The sequence below is a fragment of the Dermacentor silvarum genome, chromosome 3 (genome assembly GCF_013339745.2).
Source record: "Dermacentor silvarum isolate Dsil-2018 chromosome 3, BIME_Dsil_1.4, whole genome shotgun sequence".
NCBI classification, from domain to species: domain Eukaryota; kingdom Metazoa; phylum Arthropoda; class Arachnida; order Ixodida; family Ixodidae; genus Dermacentor; species Dermacentor silvarum.
Genome location: NC_051156.1, coordinates 186,632,295 through 186,647,107, shown reverse-complemented (window position 1 = coordinate 186,647,107; position 14,813 = coordinate 186,632,295). Strand labels below are relative to the sequence as shown.

The window sequence follows — 14,813 nt, the reverse complement described above, 5'->3', positions numbered from 1 at the left end:
GTGAGTATTGACAACCAACGTTTTCCGAATGAGTTACGTCGGAACCACTGCTCTAGTCTACATTGCTCGTCATAAGAAGCTACTGTGATTTGTTTTCGGGGGGGGGGGGGAAGGGGGGAGGAATCGATGTGCGACTCCAAAATAAATGCTTCCGGTTAGTGTATTGTTCAAGTGCATAAGTTTTCGTATCATAATCGTCATCGTCGTCATTCTCCCGTCGTTCCTTTTGCTCCCTCTGCCCTTTTATCCCAACACTTGAGTCTGGCCAGAACGCAGTTGTTCAGGCCGACTTCTCAACGTTTTTTTTTTTCCCCACTTATATTAAATCTCTGCACCCTCGACAGCGAAACCTGTCAAGAGGAAACAAACTTGAGCGTTGAAAGTAGCAAGTCGTAAATATATACCACGCAGGAATGGCTTCAAGCCGAACAGCAGACAACTCAGCTGGTGAGCTTACCCGTCACGTCCGTGGTAGTGTCGGGGTCCTCGCGGCGAGAAAGTATGTAGACCACGTTTTCCCAACCAGTCAGCCGACGGCAGGGTACTGCGGCAGTGACCCTGCTGAGGCACCTGCAAATAATCACACATATCTTTTAGAACCCACGCAAGTTCTTCGTTCTACATCATCGCGCTTTTTTTTTAAAACAACCTCATCCTGTATTGTCAAGAGCATCGTACGCCTTCTGTAACTCAATTTGACACCTCTAGACATCTTCGCAGAAGGTGTACCAATTTCCTAATGACTTTTTGCTCGTAAGAACAGTCTGTCGTGAGCTGCTCTCCTTCGCTCGCTATCATACCAAGATAAGATAAAGCTAAGATGCTCGCTATCACAAATTGCAGCTCTTCTTCCATGCTTGGACAATGCCACTATCCAATGCACCCAGTGTGTGTAGCGCTCCTGAGGACTTGCGAGATATGTTATGTGACCGCTGCCGCTGTTTATTATAATTACAATCCTCGAAGGCCGCACTGCACTTTCAGCGTGACTCGAGCTTGGAGCTATGGGCACACTCTCGACTCGTGGGGTAGCACCCACTGCGCGTCGAACGCCACGAGAGCACTGCTGGTGTTTATAATGTCTACAGAACTTAATATGTGCATGTTTGTGACTATATAGTATGTGCTATTTGTATATTTAAATCCTTTGTAATGAGTGCGACCTGCGTGTGTTCTTTTCTTTTTTCTTTTTTTTTTCTGATGCTATACGTATGTTTTGTTCCTACTTGCTCAATGTATGTCTTGCTTTACTTTCGTCTTTGTGGCCTGTCAACTTGCTGTTTCTGTCTTCTTTACTTCCTTTCTCCTTATCTCGAACTTCCTTTTCTATCCCCTCCTTCCTAAAGAGCAGGCAGTCTTTGTGTCCCTCTCTGTGCATTGTATGTGTGTTTTCACATCTAATCAATCAATCAATCATGTTTATTTAACGTGCCCAGGAACAACCCTAAGGTCTGAGTGCTGGCGCACACATACATTACAAACCAAAAACAAAACACTCAGGAAAAATCATTAAAAAATAAATGAATAAAAATAAAAATTGTGAAAAGAAGAGAGTACCGACAACAAGCGCAAAGTAAATACAAAATAAAAAGGAGGAGAAGGGCACTTGAACAATGCATGAAATTATAGCACAAGGCAAAGCTCGGAAAATAACGATGACAAGGAGTTATGAAAGATATCAAGTTCACGAAGTAAGCGTTATAAGAACTCTGTATCCTGCGGACAGTTGAGTGTTTGTGATGACAGGCAGGAACATGGAAAGGTCTATGTTCTCTGGTGATCTTGCGTGGGATACGGAACATGACACAGCTGAGAAGTTCGGGACACGTGAGGTTACCGTGAAGGAGTTTAAAGAGAAACAGAAGGTCAGCGCGATTACGTCGGTCGCGAAGTGAGGGCAATGACAACAATCCTACAGTGCTAGTACAGGGTGCAATGTCCAGGTTTGCAAAGCGGTGATTATATATGCTTAGAAACTTTTTCTGGACACGATCTATAATGTCACTGTTGGATCTAGAAGAGCCATTCCAGACGACCGACGCATATTCGAGTTGAGGTAGACAGATGGTTGTGTGTAATTTGCGGAACGGTATAGGAGACTTGAATTCCCTCGATAGTCTGCATACAGAAACAAGAGAGCTCATACCCCGCATTGGAACACGTTTAGTGTGAGCCGAAAAGTGTAAGGTTGCATCAAAAAGTACACCAAGATCATTGGTGTACACTAATAATAATAATAATAATAATAATAATAATAATAATAATAATAATAATAATAATAATAATAATAATAATAATAATAATAATAACAATAGTGTGTTTGTGTGATCACTTGTGTATACCATAATTATCACTCGGCCAGGCGATCTGCAGCAGGCTCATATCTCCAGCTTATCATTAAAGTCTGTGTCTCACGTATTGTTATACAAACGCAACCACCGTATGAACTGCTTTGCAGACGCGGGTCCAAATTTGCACCCGGTTATACAGAGGTGAGTCATTGAAGACAAGTCCACTATAGTCAGTTCTTAAACGGTACAGTAGAGCACCTTCGCAGGTACATCGCCGAAAAAGAAGAAAGAAAAAAAGAGGCGATAAGAAGCAACTTTTGATACCGTCTATAGCTGGTGGCGTAGCACTTGCACGTCCTGCACCGGACCTGAGCAACTCCTTCTATAAGTAACTTCCAGCTGGGCCGTGTTCTGTAACGATTCTCTTTATTTTCAGCTCGTCTTGCCCTTCGTGATTGGCTGGTATGACGCCTGCGGGCCTTCCTTATCGCCAGTATCGGCCACTTACTGCGAGGCATGATATTAAATGAATACAATCGCAGGAAAAGGATTCATGCGTAATGCGGCCCCACGCTCAACATTGTAACCTGACAACGTCACGAGATCCCCATGACCTCATCTGGAAATGCCGGCAACCAATACATTCAAAGCAGGACCCCGGCTATCCCCTTTGTTATTTTCTTTTCTTTTTCGCATAGCATGCATGGTATTCTTGTCATGCAGTCTCAAGCCAAAATTACTACAGATGGAACCCTGGTCCTGCATGCATCCAGCTACCACGGCAATGATGGTTTAAGCACATGGATTTGATCTATTCTTCATGCTTGTGGCTCCAGACGTTCTGGTGGCCTTGTTCGCAACGCTTTCATCATCATCATCAGCAGCAGCATCATCAGCAACAGCAGCAACAGGGAATATATATGTCCACTGCAGGACGAAGTCCTCTCCCTGCGATCTACAATTACCCCTGTCTTGCGCTAGCCGATTCCAGTTCCCACCTGCAAATTTCCTAACTTCATCACCTCACCTAGTTTTCTGCCGTCCTTGGCTGCCGCTTTCCTTCTCTTGGCACCCATCCTATAACTGTAATAGTCCATCGGTTATTTGCCCTGCGCATTACATGGCCTGCCCAGCTCCATTTTTTTTTCTCTTAATGTCAACTGAAATATCGGCTATCCCCGTTTGGTCTCTGATCCACACCGCTCTCTTCCTGTCTCTTAACGTTAAGCCTAACATTTTTCGTCCCATCGCTCTTTGTGCGGTCCTTAACTTGTTCTCGAGCTTCTTTGTTAACCTCCAAGTGTCTGCCCCATATGTTAGCACCGGTAGAAGGCAATGATTGTACACTTTTCTTTTCAACGACAGTGGTAAGCTCCCAGTCAGGATTTGCTACGCTTATTTCCCTTAATTACCCGCCATGGTGGCTTAGTAGCTATGGCGTTGCGCTGTTATAAGCACGAGGACACGGATTCGACTCCCGGCCGCACCGGTCGCATTTCGACAGGGGCGAAGTGCGAGAATGCTCGTGTACAGCGCATTGGGGGTACAGTTGAATAACTCCGGGCGGTCCAAATTAATCCCAGTTTCCCAATACTGCCTGCCTCATAATCAAACCATGGTTGTGGCACGTAAACCCCAGAATTTAATTAATTTTTGCATCTACCTTTATTGGCCTACATTTAGAGCGAATCTTATTTTTCTAAGCGCAGAAGGTAATAATAAAGCTCCCCACACATGCATAATCATTGGGAACTGTTAAATTTGTAACATAATATTTTGTTGAAAGTGATTCCTTCGCAAAGCCGTTTGAAGACCGAAGGACGAAGTTTATACACATCCATGCACTAACCATTATCTCTTTCATTTTATATGGCCTTCTTAAAATTTATGTGCGTCATGCGTCACATCACGTGACCCATGATGTGCGTCACGTGACGTGAAAGTTATCTAAGAGGTATTGGCCCAAACCTCCCGAGCCAACTCGCTTTCAATTAGTCTTTTTTTTTTTTTTTTCAGCTTAAACAGTCCCCGTGCCAATCTCTATCCGCGAGGCCATACTTGCTTCAAGCCGCGTGAGAGCTGTTTAAACATCGACATTCCGGACATCCGCGGAGTCGCGGTCAGCCTGCGCTGGCCTTAATTCGAGCTCTAAATTCGCGAGCCAAGCACATACACGGATATGCGGGCACGTGCCTCTCGAACGTTCTCCGTTTCCTCACCCCGTCGCACGGAAGTACTCAAGCAGAATGCCCGTCGAGTACTCACAACTATGCACTCTCCTCAAAAAACTTCCACAAAGTTCGCCCCCCCCCCCCCCCCCTTCGAACCCAAAAGAGCCTTTAAACTAGTCACCGGAGTACCTACTCTGAATGCCGTCGCACAATTATACCCCGTCTCACCTAAATCTGTGCAGCGAAGCGAAGGCTACACTGTGCAATAATATACACCCTTAAAAGTTAGTGAGGGTATAAATCGGTCTATAACTCACACCCTTACACCATTTTTTTGGGTGTACGGGTGTGAGTGGGTGTGAGTTGGAGTTATAAATGCGAATTATAAATCATACCGTTACACCCTTTCTTTGTGTAAGGGTGTGAATTGGGTGTAAGGACGTGAGTATAGACCAATTTAGGACCCTCATTCACTTTTAAGGGCGTAAACCAGTCAGTAACGGGAGCCGGCTGCCTGCTCCATAGAAGAGAAAGAGGCTCGCCTATTGTCCGCTGATAATCCTTCCGTGAAGTAGCTTTCTATTAGCCGGTGTCGCAACGAGACCGGCTAGAAGGGACAATAGGGGGATGCCCTTTACTTCGGTTCTTTAATAGTTTTTTTTAATATAAGTTTGGTGCTCTTTTCTGGTTGGCGGACGATGCGAGCTATATACTTTAATACGCTGCACAGATTTGGTTAGACGGGTATATATATATATGCTCGCGCACTTCCAGCGGACTCCATAGCCCGTTCCTGTGTACGGCTTTATGTTCCAACACTTATCATTAGCGGCCCGCGCGCGAACCGGGCGCAGCACGCGTGAAAATGCTCCCGCTAATTAGCGCGTCATCAGAGCAAGGGGGGCACGTAGGGGCTCCGCTTTTGTCCTATAAGTAGCCCCGGCCTTATGTGGTCTCCTTGCCCGGCCGCACTTGCCCTCCTACATAATACAGCGCGATCTGGGATATAACAGTTGAGAAGGTGGGACTTCCTCCACGAGTGAGTGCATGCACCTATTCGGGGTCCATGCAAAGGCTTTCACTCTATACAGTCAAACCTCGATATACCGAACCTCGATTTAACGAAATTCGCCATGCAACGGACTATTTTTATTTCCCGATCTTAGTTCCACTGAATTAACGAAACCTCGAATGAACGAAATTCGCGATATAACAAAGTTTTTCGCTGCAAGTACAACTTCGTTATATCGAGGTTCGACTGCACATGGCAGTACGATCTTGCGTATTCTCCGTCTCTGAGTTCCAATGAAGCTGGTAATGAGGAAAAACAAACGCAAGTTGACGTCCTAAATTTCGCCAGCCCCTTCGGTATACAGCGCTCTGCTCTTGACCAAAAAATGTCACGAGTTTGACTCCTGCCCCCGCCGCGGTGGATCAGTGGCCATGGCCTTCTGCTGCTGAGCGCAATGTCGCGTGTTCGATTCCCAGCAGCAGTGGGGCCGCGTTCCGATGGAAGCGTAATGCAAGAAAACGCTCGCGTGCTTAGATTTAGGTGCACGCGAACGAACCCCAAGCGGTCGCAATTATTCTCGATGCCCTCGAATACGGCGTCTACCATAGCTGCTTTGGCATGTTAAACCCCACAAATCAATCAGTCAATCAATCAATCAATCAATCAATCAATCAATCAACCAATCAGCGAATCAGCGAATCAATCAATTCCTAGTCACGGCAGCACTGCATCCGGATAAATGCAGAAACCGGAAACACTCGTGTGTGGACTTTCTGTGCACGTTAAGGAATGGTTTGTGCAATATTCTGCTTAACGCTGTAGCAAATAAAAACGCAAAACTCCACATTCACTTCATTAGCGAGAGAAAAAAAGAAAGGAAGGCGTGCGCCTTAAATTAACTTCCGAATGAACATAGCAAATACCTTGCCAAAAAAAAAAAATAAAGGAGATATATACTGGCAGTCGGGTACAAAATAACGACACTCACGCGTTAGCGTTTGTCCAAAAACAATAATGACGACAACAAAAGAAATCCACTGCAAAGGCGCGAGACACAACGCCTGTGGCGTGCGACCATGCATCAACCCTTTAAATCTGAGAAGGCGGTTTGTTTTGGACAAGAAAAAAAAATAATAATAATAAACATGACCCGATGAAAACTAAGAAAACTTCACATTCCGCCTCCCGCTTAGCGGTTTGCGCCGGTTTGCGAGTGAAACTGGCTGGGTCGTTTCCTTTGCTTGCAAAGCGAAAACTGCGCTGTCTAATGGACTGAGACATAAAGCGGCTCAAGGATGTGCGATGCGACTTACAACACTCGCTCGTTGCGTTTTTCGACGTGTATATATTTCTGCATTACCTCTGCGTCGCTTACATTTATTTCACTAACCGAAACTTTACACATTCGTTATATCTTCTTCAAGTCAACTTTCGAAAAAAAAAAAATTGATATTTCCTTCGACACAGGCCCGAAAGCCGTAAAATTCGCGCGTACGACGGCTCTTCGGTTGAAGCAAGCGGAGGCTTAGAGCGGAACTAAAACCACTTCGAACTTTCTCGTCGATAAAGTACGAAACGGATAACCGGATAAAATCCCCTTAATCGCGCCTTAACCCAGCGAAATGCTATCTTCCGAGGAGCCCCAAACCATCAATTGTTAGAGGGCCTATACGTAACCCCTCCAGTGTTCGCCATTTTATGCAGTTAAATCCTTGGTTACGTTCCTTTATATTTACTCGTCTTTCGTGTTCTTCGGCGCTACGATGGCGTGCTATGACATCATTGGTTATGACAATCGCCGCTAGCAGGTTTTTGGATTTGCTTGAAATATGACAGAGTTCTAGCCCTGTCCGTAAAACGTATTACCATTTATGAAATACGTTGGATTAAATCGGAGCCACATATTAAGCAGCCGCGTGGGTGGCGTCATCTTGTGGTTCTAGAGTTTGAAGGGCCTCTCACCGCACGCTCCATTGTAAATTTTAACTATAAGTCAAACCTCGATATAACGAAGTTATACTTGCTGCGAAACACTTCGTTATATCGCCAATTTTGTTACTTCGAGGTTTAGTTAACCCAATGGAACTAATATCGGGGAAATAAAATAGTTCGCTACTTCGCTAGTTTCGTTATATCGAGGATTGACTGTGTAATGAACCTCGATTTAACGAAATTCGCGATATAACGAATCATATTTATTTCCCGAGCTTGAATGCCTCGTTACCATACCGCCAGGAGACGAGCGCGACTGCAGAGACATTCTCTTCCTCTGTGTCTCCAGTACCGTCCGCATGCGTCGACGTAGCGCTGTAATAATTGCGAAGTATGCGCTGCGCTTGTCTCTCTGACTCCTTGGCTACGCAGAGACGTAATCATTAACATGCAGCTCTTCATTCTTATTTTATTTCAACGAGAGCACGCAGGTAACACAAAACTCTTCTAACGCGTTCTGGTTGCACAAGTCCTCACAAGATGTTTCTACCAGCGTTGCCGTTCACTTCTCCGGTAGCCCGGTACTCCGCGAAGGTGTTATACGTTGATGTAATGTAAAAAGGAGAGGCACGTTTACCGGCGTAAAAAGTGCTAAAATTAAATTGTGGGGATTTACGAGCGCAAACCACGATCTGATCATGAGACATGCCGTACTGGGGGGAGCTTCCGGATTAATTTTGACCACCCGAGGTTCTTTAACGTGCGCCTAAATCTAAGTACACACGGGCGTTTCTTCTTCTTCTTCTTCTTTCTTTCTTTCTTTCTTTCTTTCTTTCTTTTCCCCATTTCGCCCCTCATCGAAATGCAGGGCGGCCGCGGACGGGATCGATCTCGCGACCTGGAGTACTGCAGCACAACGTCATAACCACTAGGGCTACTACGACAGGCCCATTTACCGGCTGATCGGCGAAGCAAGAAATGAACAGCTTTTAGCCTGTTCGCTTGCGTACTGCACTTTACGCAATGCCGGGACGGCAACGACGACGTGGACCGCAGCAGCGGCGCCGATAACGGCGTCTTGTGATGCTTTCTTCAAGCACGGAGAGTCAGCAAAAAAAAAAAAAAAAGAGAGAATTTTTTCTTTCGCGCGTTTTTTAAGGAAGAGAGGATGCAAGAGATATTAACGGAAAGAAGATTAACGATTATGCTCTTGCCGACGCCTTTACACCAGCGACTGAGCACAGCATTGCCCGCCACTGCAGTAATACTTTTGTACTCTCCGGTTGAACTCAACTCCATCGTTCGGAGGAGGAGGAAGCGACCTGGACCCGTATCTCTCTCGCCTCAGTGGTAGGCCAACCCCTACAATCCTCACTATGATGTCTGTACCGCTGCCGAACGCGGTCCAATGAGGAAACGCTCCGTAAGATGCTCGTTGTCACTGGCGGCTTACACACTATTATTAGCGTAGAAAAAAAAAAATCGAAATTCTGGCTTCACTGCTCCTTTAACAAAAGCTTCGTCCTTCGTCAGCGAACCCCTTCGCGAACCCCACCACTGTTCACGCGTTGGAAAGCACCAGCCTGTCGACATTCCATTTCCGTTATCCTTTCTCTGCGGTCTTCGAATCAAGGCCGAGCGTCGCATTTCTGTCTCCCCGTGGACACAACTAAAAAAAAAAAAACGAACGAAAACGAAATAAAAAAAAATCTCCCACCCAAAAACTTGGGAGTCATTGAGTGTGTGCACACCCTGTCTATACAGGAAGGAATGCGAGGCGCCGCTGCTATACGAAGACACTGCTTACCACTTTCTCCCTCCCCATACCCCTGTGGAGTCCATTCCGGAGACGAGCCGGAGACGAACACGAGACGAGACGATCCATTCGCCTCTCAGAGCCGTTCCGCTATTCTATACCAGTACATAGAGAGAGGTCCCGTCCTCTAGCGCCGCGGCTGTTTACACATTCCGAGCACCAGATGCTGAGATTCTGCAGGCCCGCTCATCAAGCTCCCCGGCTTCTTTCATACGGCACCACCCTCGGCGCTTTATTTATTTTTTTCGCTCTCTTCGGTTTCCGGACGGGATATTTATTTGTGTTTGGTAGTCCCTCTTTTTTTTTTTGCGTAACTTTGTACTTTCTTCTCGCGGCCTCACGCTGTGGTCGTCCCAATAGCTAAGGCTAAACAAGTAGAATCGAGAGGTGAAAAAAAAAAAAAGAAGAGGAAGAAGAAATCTTATGGGAAGGGATCGGAACGGCCGCCGAGACGAGCGAAACGGACGCAGCAGTACGCAATGCGTGACAGCAGCGCCACCATCGAGCAGTTGTTGCAGCAATGGAGTGCAGCAGCGACACAGCCACTTGGTAAACGGGCAGAGAAAATGACGACTCCGAGCGCGAACGCCGCAGTTTCTTCTCATTTCTTTCTTTCTTTCTTTCTTTCTTTCTTTCTTTCTTTCTTTCTTTCTTTCTTTCTTTCTTTCTTTCTTTCTTTCTTTCTTTCTTTATTTCCATTTCCTTATTTCGTCCTTCTTCTGTCAATGTGCCACCGCGCGCTGCTCTAGTCTGCCATTTACGCGCGCCCTCTATTTACTGTTTTAGTTCAGTGTTGTTGTTTTTTTCAATGTTTCTTGTTTCTTCCTCCTTTTCTCCGCTTCGCGTTCGCGGTCTTGAAGATGCTCGCTTAACGGTTCGCATTGTTACACCGAGTCCCTGTAATTGCTCGCGTCGCGTGCCCCGGCGGCTCCCACCTGTTGTCCTTTCCCGGCTGTTCTTTATTCGGGACTCCTTGTATACGCCGGTTTCCTTATGACTTCTTTCGAGCCGTAATTGGTTTCATGAAACAATCGCGTTTTGTGCTCGGCGGTGTTGGGCGCACGAAGCGTAACAACCTCGGTGCCGGAAGACTGAATAGTGAGTTGTTATTATTTTCGCAGGTTTTTCTTTCTTTTTTTATTAATTTTTGGGAGAAGTGGGGGGGGGGGGGGGGGGGTCGTGATCTCAGTTCGCGACGTTCATTAAGAGCGGTGTCGCTAAAACCTGAAATTGGGCTCGACCAACAATTTCAACAAAGGTACGCCACTTACAAAACAGCGCATGCGCGCTGCGCGTCTTTATCATTAGGGAGTTTGAGCTCGCCCTAATTATATTCAGTCATTTTCACGTGCTTCTCGCGATGAACATGCGCGCTTGGCCCCTTGTCCTATATTCCACGGCATAGCCGGTGGCACCGCACTATGAATGTTTTATCCCACAGTTGGCACACTCCTGAAGACGCCTCGCGAGCATTCGGTCTTGCATCGACTTGGCTATAGTAATGTGTCTGCGCTGCGAGTCTCGAGGTCGCGCGTTCGAATCTCTACTCGTCAGGCGATTGAATTTTGACGCAAGAAAGAAACTGGAATCGATGTTCCTCGCATGCCTTTGGCAGTATCCATTATTACAGAAAGCTTCTGAAAACTTGTTCGAAAGCGCTGGCCTTGTCTTGTGATAACCTTCCTGCCCTATAAATCGTAATAAACTAACCTCATTCGCGAACGTCACCGCGTCCTCTTCTCACACTAAACCTGGTGGTACCGCGCTGCGGCATCTTGATGACGTCACGTATAGCCGCTGGTCTGGGGCGCATGTCCGCGCTTGGGCAACATCTCCTATAGATATATATAATGAAGGTCTTCGAGCTTCAAGTCGAGCTTACGTCATGCCGGAAGCCCATACATTGCAATTGGAGAGACGAACAATGCCAATAAGCGCTGATATGTCCCTTCAATTTCGTACTGACTCGATGTGCGATCGTATTACCTTAATTATGTGGGGAAGCAGGAAAATTTGTACGTTTTGGGGCTTATCTTGTTTCCCAACGATAATCGTAATCTATCTCACCTGCACTTTCATTCTTTAACGCTGCGCTCCCGGTACACTGTAGGTAATTTCCAGTCAGGAATGGCACGCGCGTATATACCGTTTTTTTTTTTTTTTAGATCGTACAGAATTTTTCAAATATCGCTTGTGACAGATAGCATAACTTTAGCCATTGAAAAGGATTGCTCACAGAATTGGGCATTACTTGCACGAGAAATCCAAAATGCATAATCGACTAATTAACACAAAATCACTGATTAGTTTTCAATTGATTACTTTACGGCACATGTTGCAATTTACAAACCGGAGATTTCACCGCTTCGAGTAATCCAGCTCAAGGACTACAATTACGGTATGTGCCACGCCCCGTATATCAACGTAACATAGCGTTCGGGACAGGAAAGCAGCGAGCGCAGAGGGTTGAAAAAAGTAAGTGGACGCTACATTAATTATAATTATTGCCAATTTAGCCCTAAACTAAGTAAAAATAAATTAGAGTGCATTAATTGCGTACCGATAACGCCGAGCAGAGTGTGAGCGTACCTGACTTATGCTTGAAACATTACTCCACCTGACTTTGACGTAGCATGACCCTTAAGCAATAAATTTAATTAAGGCGTGTCGACCGTCCTGTGACCGTCTCCCCAAGTTTCTTTGGTAGGGCCATCTGTTCGGGGCGTCGAAAACTGGACGCACGATTGCGAGATCAAGAACCTAATTTCCGACCTCGCATATGTAAGGTCATACCTAGGACGTTCCCACGACGACTCCAGCTGTCAGCGTTTCACAACCCGCCTATCGTGTATGTAGATGCTATAGCAAAGAAAGCAGGCCGTCTCATCCCAACCCAACAAAGCAAGAGCACATGGTACCCAAGCAAGCCCACAGAAATCGGTGGCCCCTTCCTGAAAGAGTCTCTCGTGTGAATCTCGAGCTTATCCTACGCTCGTCATTCGGTCGTCTTCTCGCTGAACAGACTGTACACAACCGTGTGAGGCTAAAATCGGAGCAGAAGCAACAACCGCGTCAAACCGCGTCCTTCGCACGCAAGTTATATGCTCGTCGGCGCATCGCGTGCCACGGAGGTAGGACCGGCGGTTCATCTCGATCTCGCGTTCCGCATTTTCTCATGCATAAGCCAGTACTACTTAAAGCACCACATACATGCGACTTCGAGATAAAGAAGAGAAAACGCCACGCGCCAAAGCCGACGGAAATCGAACTGAGATCTATACATCGCTACCATTTTACAAAATACCACCCGTTTCACCGACCTATATTAGGTCCTCCTCAAAGATTGCTTGGACAATATAATGATCGAAAGGCACCGCACGCAATAATTCCACAGTGCTTCGAAGTGGGTCAAGAAAGTGTTTCAGTGAAACTTTAACGTGTGTATAGTACGCGAGAAAACGCGGTGCACGCTCACACATATAACACGCTCAAAACGCGACGAATATGCGTGCACGTACCCTTCTAGCAGGCGAGCGTACGTATACCCTTCTTTTTCAAATTGATCTTCAGGGAGCCAGCCTCCCTTCCTCATCCCTCGCTCCGGTATATAACATCCGGGGCGATCTGATGATAGGTGTGGCTTCGGGAGGTGGGAGCAGGTCGGTCGGTATATGAGCCCTCCAATTTGTCACGCGACATTGCCTGCCTACCGCCAGCGATCGAGAGAGCCCGATTGGCTTTTTCTCTCGCGTGCTTCCTTGGGCAACGGCTCCCGTGGGTTCTGTTACCCAACCGCGACGAGGAGCAGGAGGAGGAGGAGAGGTGTGCGCGAGCCACGCTATAGGTATCGAAGTGCTGTTCCTGTGCTGCTTTTCGCTGCCTCGGGCACGAACGGTGGTTCGCGAGCGAGCACGCGGCATTAGGAGCCAATATATCACGCGGATGTTTAGGCCGCAAAGCATTTCTGCCTCGGGATCTTTTTCGTAGACGAAGTCGATATGGCGATCAACGACGGGTAGCCACCTGTCTTGCCACGTAAGATTGCACCGCGCCAGCGGCGAGGGAATGTGCAGGAGCTGTATAGATGTGAACGGAGGGCGGTGGCTCGAGGGTGGCCGAAAGTTATAACGGATATTACCAGCAGAGTTCTACGTATGTAAAGTTATAAAAAAGAATAGAGGGAACATGAAGAAAAGAAGCTATGAAGGTTAACCGGAAAAACGTGCGGTTGGCTACCGTATACACAGGGCATGAGGGGAGGAGGGAGTAAAAAGACGGGATACAGGTGACGAGAAAGATGAGTACGCAAAATATAATTGATTTCGTAACGATAATTAGCTTATTCTTGTACCCTCTAAATGCACGTTTCTTTGCGGTCTTCATACGAGAAGCAACGTTTACAAGCAGAGGTTTTAATACTATGTGGTTGCATCGGCCGAAGAAGTAGACAACGAAGAGAGTTACACAGGAATTGTGAAATGTCTCGACACTGCGTCTATATTGTCACGAAGATAATATGAACTCGCCGAAAGAGAACAGCCTTCGCGTCAATATTAATGATGTTTCCAGCGTGAACTTCCTCGGAGAGCCCGTGGCCTGCGAGATTGCACCAGCGCATCTTTGCGGTCGTCTCAAATGCCACGGGAAGACCAGGGGAAGGGTTCAATCACCCTGCCAGACTGCAACCAAGAAGGCCAATCACGATCCGCGTTGTCTGTAGCCAATGAGACCAAAGAGTGTCAGAAAAGCGCGCCCAATCTCAGGCGGGTTTTTGGTACTTAGAATTCGACGACGGCGTTCCGCTCAAACTGTTACGACTCAGGAATAAACTAAAGACTGGCGAAGTATTGCCAAGACAGTGGTGAGGATTTTTGACGAACTAGTAAACGTTCATGGACGGGTAGAAATGTACACGCGACATGTTTACGAGGGATCTGTCACGCCTCGCGCTTGGAGGAAACAGAAAACGGGAATCTGAGTCGACAGCAGAAAAGAACTGACGGCGACAGCGCGGCCGTACCCATCTTGTTGGTACGAGATGGGTACCCATCTCGCGGCCGTACCCATCCCGTACCCATGCTACTCCCCCGCTCACGCGAGGAAAACCACATATGCAGGGAGGATTGTTGAAGCTTGCGCAAGTTGGTAACGCTTCATTTCGATGGTTTTGCAACGGAAATAAGGGACATGCAGAGAGTGAAAACGGTGCTTTTTCACTCTCTTCTTGCCGCTCATTTCCTCAGTATATGTGTGCGCTGTGAACACCATCGAAATGACACAGGGAAAAGAGGATAAAAAAGAAAGGGGAGATTACTTAACAACACAGGCAGTCTAAAGACCCTGAGATCTACGCAACAGTGTCAAGGTTGTCAGAAAGGTCCACTTAACAAACATTTGTTCGTGCCGTACAAACGTGTGTTTTCATGAACTTACGTAGGATCGGATAAGTATAGGTTATGCGTTGGCGCGAGAATCACTGTGCAGCCAGCAGTAACGGCCGGCCGACTGACCACCCACGAGAGCACTATATCCCACTCCCTACGTGGACCAATTCACTGCATGGTCTATCCTCGAAAAAGAATCCAGTCGGC

The 14,813-nt window shown here is 46.8% G+C and overlaps 1 protein-coding gene across 3 annotated transcripts in view; it reads right to left on the bottom strand.

Annotated features, from left to right (window-relative positions):
* The window catches only part of LOC119446253 (uncharacterized), a 422,545-nt gene that overhangs the window by 225,379 nt on the left and 182,353 nt on the right, over positions 1–14,813 (bottom strand). For 2 of the 3 annotated variants that reach the window (XM_037710637.2, XM_049664026.1), the window contains exon 1: positions 458–546. The exons of the other annotated variant lie outside the window; for it this stretch is intronic. The gene's annotated coding sequence lies outside the window, so the exon portion shown is untranslated. Of the gene's footprint in view, positions 1–457; positions 547–14,813 lie in introns of those variants that run through there. 3 annotated transcript variants of the gene reach the window in all.